The following is a 6,000-nucleotide window of genomic DNA, read 5'->3' on the forward strand; positions in this document are numbered from 1 at the left end:
AGGTCCGCTGTGGAAGAGAAGAGGTTGCCTGGATTCCCTCCTCCTTCTCCAAATCCAGGAGACTCAGTGCCAGGATGTGACCTTGAGAAGTCTCTGTTCCAGTTCCTGGGCAGGGAGTTGAACTGGATGGTCCCCAACACCTCAAAAAGCCTGGGATTCCAACTCCAGTTTATCCTAGTAGACTTCAGGGTATATGAGGACACATGGGAGAACCTTCTCTCTGGCCTCATTAATGAAGAATGTTGTGCTTTTCCAGGGCTGGTTTGTTTTTTTATCTGGGAATTGTGACTCTTGTAACAGTTCCTGCTTCTTGCTAGGAGGCTTAGCAGCAAATCTGTAGCCTCCCTGTAGCAAATATCTAGGGCTTTAAGGCTCGTATTTTGTGCACTAATTTCACTCTAGTTCCCAACTTCCTTTACTACCTTTAGTTTCCTTTTTGGGGACTTCCCTGGTGGTGCAGTTGTTAAGAATCCTCCTGCCAATGCAGGGGACACGGGTTCGATCCCTGCTCCAGGAAGATCCCACATGCTGTGGAGCAACTAAGCCCGTGCGCCACAACTACTGAGCCTGCGCTCTAGAGCCTGCGAGCCACAACTACCGAAGCTTGCGTGCCTAGAGCCCGTGCTCCGCAGCAAGAGAAGCCACCACGATGAGAAGCCCACACACCTCAACGAAGAGTAGCCCCCGCTCGCCGCAACTAGAGGAAGCCCACGTGCAGCAACGAAGACCCAACTCAGTCAAAAATAAATTTTTGAAAAATTTAAAAATATATTTATTTTCCTTTTTGTCATTTTTCTTACTCGTTTTTATAGTACTGTTCTTACCTGTTTTATCGTGTTGTAGTATGTGTCCCTTTCAAAGCTTCTTAACATCTTTTTTGGAACGAAGTAGAATATAAATAAAGTTAAATCAATTTTGAAAATATAGATGTTAGGGGTATTCATTTTTCTCCTTATCTCTGTCTTCTTATCAGTTTCTCCCTAAATCCAAAAGTAGATCCCAGCTCCATCATTCCGATTATGCAAATATCTTAAGCTACAAAAAGCTGGTATTATTAAATTATAAATTTCTAGCGAGCAGGGATCAGGTCCGATGAGGGATAAAGCAGCTGTGGTAGGAGGAAAGAGCTTGGGCTGGTGTTTTGTTTCCAGCTCTGCCACGTACCAGGTGTCTGACCTTGGGCAGGGCCCTTCTCTCTGGATCTCAATTTCCTTGTTTATAAAATGAAGGGGTTGGACCAGGTCACCTTTAAAATCCCTTCCAGCTCTGAAATTCATTGACTCTCTGACCCATTGTGGGTGCTTAATAAATAACAAGCACACTTCCAGAGAAGAATGACTTGCATTTGGACACATCAGTCAACACATATTTTCTTAGCATTCACCCGGAATGTGGCCGCCTTGAGGGGCAAATCAGAGACAGCCCCCTGGGGGGTCCCGTGGAGGCCCAGAACTAAAGGAGAGACCTAGGCATTTGTTTTTCCCCACTGCTCAAGGGTTCCAAGTTTTTACAAGATCACTAAAGACTGAACCTCCTTGCCAACATAAAGAACCAAAGGCACGGGGGGAAGCGGCATTTGTGAGAAGGAGAGTTCATCTACTTTTAGAGAGAGAAAATTTTGCAGTCCTTTAGCGTAGAGGGGTATAGAGAAATTTTTTAAATTAAGTAAGGTCAATGTTTAATTTTAGTACTCTATAAGTCAAAAGTAACCTGTTTGAAAATAGGAAAGATATTATGTGTAATTTAGTTTTGCCACAAAATTATTGTGCTTGATATATTTTCCCTTTAAAATAAATCCTTCTTAATTATAAATATGCTGATTGACTTTTGTTCTGAACTGTTTGCACTTCTTAACACACACGGAATTGTAAGCTGCTGATAGCATCTTTTAGGGTGTGCCAGTTTGTGAGGGATGGAGCCAAGTTAAGGATAAACCGGGCTTTCCTGGTGGCACAGTGGTTGAGAATCCGTCTGCCAAGGCAGGGGACACGGGTTCAAGCCCTGCTCCAGGAAGATCCCACATGCCACGGAGCAACTAAGCCCGTGCGCTGCAACTACTGAGCCTGCGCTCTGGAGCCCGCGAGCCACAATTACTGAGCCCATGCGCCACAACTACTGAAGCCAGTGCGCCTAGAGCCCGTGCTCCGCAACAAGAGAAGCCACCGCAATGAGAAGCCCGCGCACAGCAACAAAGAGTAGCCCCCGCTCGCCGCAACTAGAGAAAGCCCGCACGCAGCAACGAAGACCCAACGCAGCCAAAAAAGAAATAAAACATAAATAAATTTATTTTAAAAAAAGGATAAACTATCAACACTATAAAACACACTTTATGAGTGTGAGTCCATTAAGTGTCCCGTAATTATAAGAAGTACCCACCCATTTTCAGAAAAAGGCGGAGAAAGAAAGGAGGAAAAAACCTTGCTGAACACATTTTTGCCCCACACAAATAACTATCGCATATCCTTCATTTCTCTAAACTACTCCAGGAAGAGTCCTAACACCTACTGCTTCATTTTAATCATCTCAGAGGATTTCTCTTGGGACATATGTCTTTACTTTTCTAATGGCCAAGTTGTCGCGTTCTTCCTCCTAAGTATCTACCGAGGCAGATTCCTGTTTTACAGGGTAGTAGACGTGAGTGGTGTCAGTGGTGGAGCTGCACAAAGGACCCGCATCCCAAGGAAGGAAGGATGTGGTTTGCAGAATCCCAGACCAGACATCTGGACAAAACACCTAAAAACCTTTTCCTGTCCTGCTCCACTGAAAACTATATCCGCAACATCAGTGGACAAGCGTGCTTTGTAATTCCAACAAACTCAGGAACATCATAATGGATGCTCAGGCCTTCTTATCCAAGAGCTTTGCCACGTTCTGACTACTTCCTGCCTCTTACTAAGCATTTCGATTTGTTTCCTCCCATCCTTCCAGGTGGAAATGAACTTGAAGTCTTTTTTAAAAAATTGTATTTGTCAAGGTGATTGCCTGAGGGGTAGCTGGCAAAGGGGCGCTTGGCTTGAGACCAGGCCTCTGAGACAGTAAAAAAGGCTGGAGGCACTTCCGTTCTTTGAAGCTCCGGGTCTACTTCTCTTTTAATGGAGACAATTGAAAATAGGGAAAAATTTGGGGTATTTTTTTTAAATGCTTAGTTTTAACGAAGTAAAACATGCACACACGCACAAATGCAATGCAATAATAATATAATGAATAATAATAAGTAATAATAAAAAACAGTGAAGTTAAATAAGGCTAGTTAATTGTGGATTTTATTAAATATTAATTCATACTGGTATAGCGTGTTGTCTGCCTCAAGTCAAAGTTGTATAAAGATCATTATGTTTCAATCCCATTAGGCATCTCTGGGACTATGTTTAACTTCATCTGAAGATAAAAGGAAAGCTCTTAAACATACCCTTGAGGCTCCAGCCCCATGCTCCCCTCCTCCCGTCTTTGGATTGTGGCATGAAACTGGCTTTAAAGTCTTCAAGGCCACCTGCAGACAACATCTTCATCAGGTACAGTGATCCTTAGAGCTAAGGAACTAAAAAGCGGTCACTCATCCCTGTTTTCTTTTTTTTTTTTTTTTTTTTTTTTTTTTTTTTAATTTATTTATTTATTTATTTATTTTTGGCTGTGTTAGGTCTTCGTTTCTGTGCGAGGGCTTTCTCTAGTTGTGGCGAGCGGGGACCACTCTTCATCACAGTGCGCAGGCCTTTCACTGTCGTGGCCTCTCTCGTTGCGGAGCACAGGCTCCAGACGCGCAGGCTCAGTAGTTGTGGCTCACGGGCCCAGTTGCTCCGCGGCATGTGGGATCTTCCCATACCAGGGCTCGAACCCGTGTGCCCTGCATTGGCAGGCAGATTCTCAACCACTGCGCCACCAGGGAAGCCCCCTGTTTTCTTAAATAGCCTCTTTATTTTTTAGAAAACCTGAAAGACAGAACCACAACTTTTCTATCAGTTTCCTAGGGTTTTCAATGACATTGTTTTATGTTATGCATGCTTTTCTTTTGAAGACAGCAACTTTCCTATGAATAGCTTTTTATATTGCTTATCCCTTTCTTGGATCTCCCGGAGCTCTGGAGAGTACCCAACTCGATGATGTCATGAGGAAGCAAGTTTGGGCCACGAAAAGAGAATCTTATTGTAGTCTGCAACTCGCTCTCCTTCCCTCTCTCCCCTACGGCGCCCCTGTTTCCTGCAGAGTCAGCCAACCAGAGTCACCTCTCCCTGCCTTTTGTGGGGCCTCCCACATTGATAACTGATATCTGTGAACTTTACGTTTGCGCTTCTCTTCTCCATGAAACAAGCTAACCCAAACCTTGTTGGAGTGTTGGTCTCATAAAAGCCGTGACCCCTCTCTCCATTCATAGGTAAATATTTTGAAAGACAACACTCCACTAATTGCTACTTAAGCAGATTCCCTTCCCCATCATACTCTGACTCTAAGAGACCTTTCTCAGAGCCTGCCTACAGGACAAACCACCACGCTGATCTTAATAATTAAAGCACTTCCTGCCAGGATGAATTTTCTGTTGTAGACTGTAAGTGTTCCAGAAAATATAGATTTGTCTTGTCATTACCCCTCCCCCACTCTCTGGATCAGCAATGATGCCAGGAATGTTTTTTATTTGATAGCTTCTAATGTTTGATTTCTTGAGGCTAATGATTAGATGCTCCTTGCAATGATGCTTTACAAACAAAAACAAACCAGCAGCAGTGGAAGATCTTGATCAAGTACACACGGAAGAGATAAAACAAGATGTAGGGTATCACTCACTGTAAGGCTCTTTTGATCACATTTTAAAATTTTATTTTGTTGAAGATACAGCTAAAAAGCTTTACGGGACTTCCCTGGTGGTGCAGTGGTTAAGAATCCGCCTGCCAATGCAGGGGACACGGGTTCGAGCCCTGGTCCGGGAAGATCCCACATGCTACAGAGCAACTAAGCCCGTGCAGCACAACTACTTAGCCTGTGCTCTAGAGCCCGTGAGCCACAACTACTGAAGCCCACACGCCTAGAGCCCGTGCTCCGCAACAAGAGAAGCCACTGCTGTGAGAAGCCCGCGCACCGCAACAAAGAGTAGCCCCCGCTCGCTGCAACTAGAGAAAGCCCACGCACAACGAAGACCCAACTCAGCCAAAAATAAATAATCAATAAATAAATTTATAAAAAAAAAAGCTTTATGAATATCTCATCTTAAATTGTATTCATTATTTTTAAAATATGCCAACACAAAACGTTATTGTTTTTTTTTTTAATTTGGAGAGGAGTTCTTTAAAAAAAATGGAGCAAACAATCACAAATGCCTCCCTGTTATGTTTTCATCCTCTCGATGCTCTGCGGTTGCCCTCCTGTGAACACCATGGAGCAGCCAGGTGTAATCAGAAACACACAAACAGAAAGGCAGAGCTAGGTTCACATTCTGACCCCCAGCATTATTAGCCGTGAGACCCGGAGTAAGTTACTGACCACTTCGTGCCTCCATTTACTTCTAGAACTTTTGTGAGAAGGCAAAGGAAGAAAATATGTGGATTTACTGGAATAAATTCATAGTAGATGGTGCGAATTCCCATCCCTCTGAGATGGTGAAGGTTCTGGAGAATGTGATGAGCTTTCTTAAGGGTCTCAGGTTGAGGTACCGTCTAAGGAGAGGACACAAGTACTACCAGGAGGAGGAGAGCTTGACATTTTGTGATGGGCGATGGGGAGCCCTCACCAGTGCCCCATCCTCATCTTCAGGTCCCTCAGCCTGGCTGCCAACTGCCACTCACCTGCAACTGTCAGTAACAGTCACTAGAGAAAGAGCAGGTGTGTTTGGTGAAACCACGTAGAGATAGCCAAGAACCCTCAGCCCTGTAAGACAGACACGAAATATATTCAAATTATCATGAAATGGTCTTTAAAAGAGACCTCACTCTAGCTTCTGAGTATTTTGGAGGAGTATTTTTAAGTAGAATGAGCAAAGCTCTCCTTATAGACCTAAGAAAATTTCACGTTTGC

Source organism: Balaenoptera musculus, chromosome 17 (assembly GCF_009873245.2).
Source record: "Balaenoptera musculus isolate JJ_BM4_2016_0621 chromosome 17, mBalMus1.pri.v3, whole genome shotgun sequence".
In the NCBI taxonomy this organism is placed as follows: Eukaryota; Metazoa; Chordata; class Mammalia; order Artiodactyla; family Balaenopteridae; genus Balaenoptera; species Balaenoptera musculus.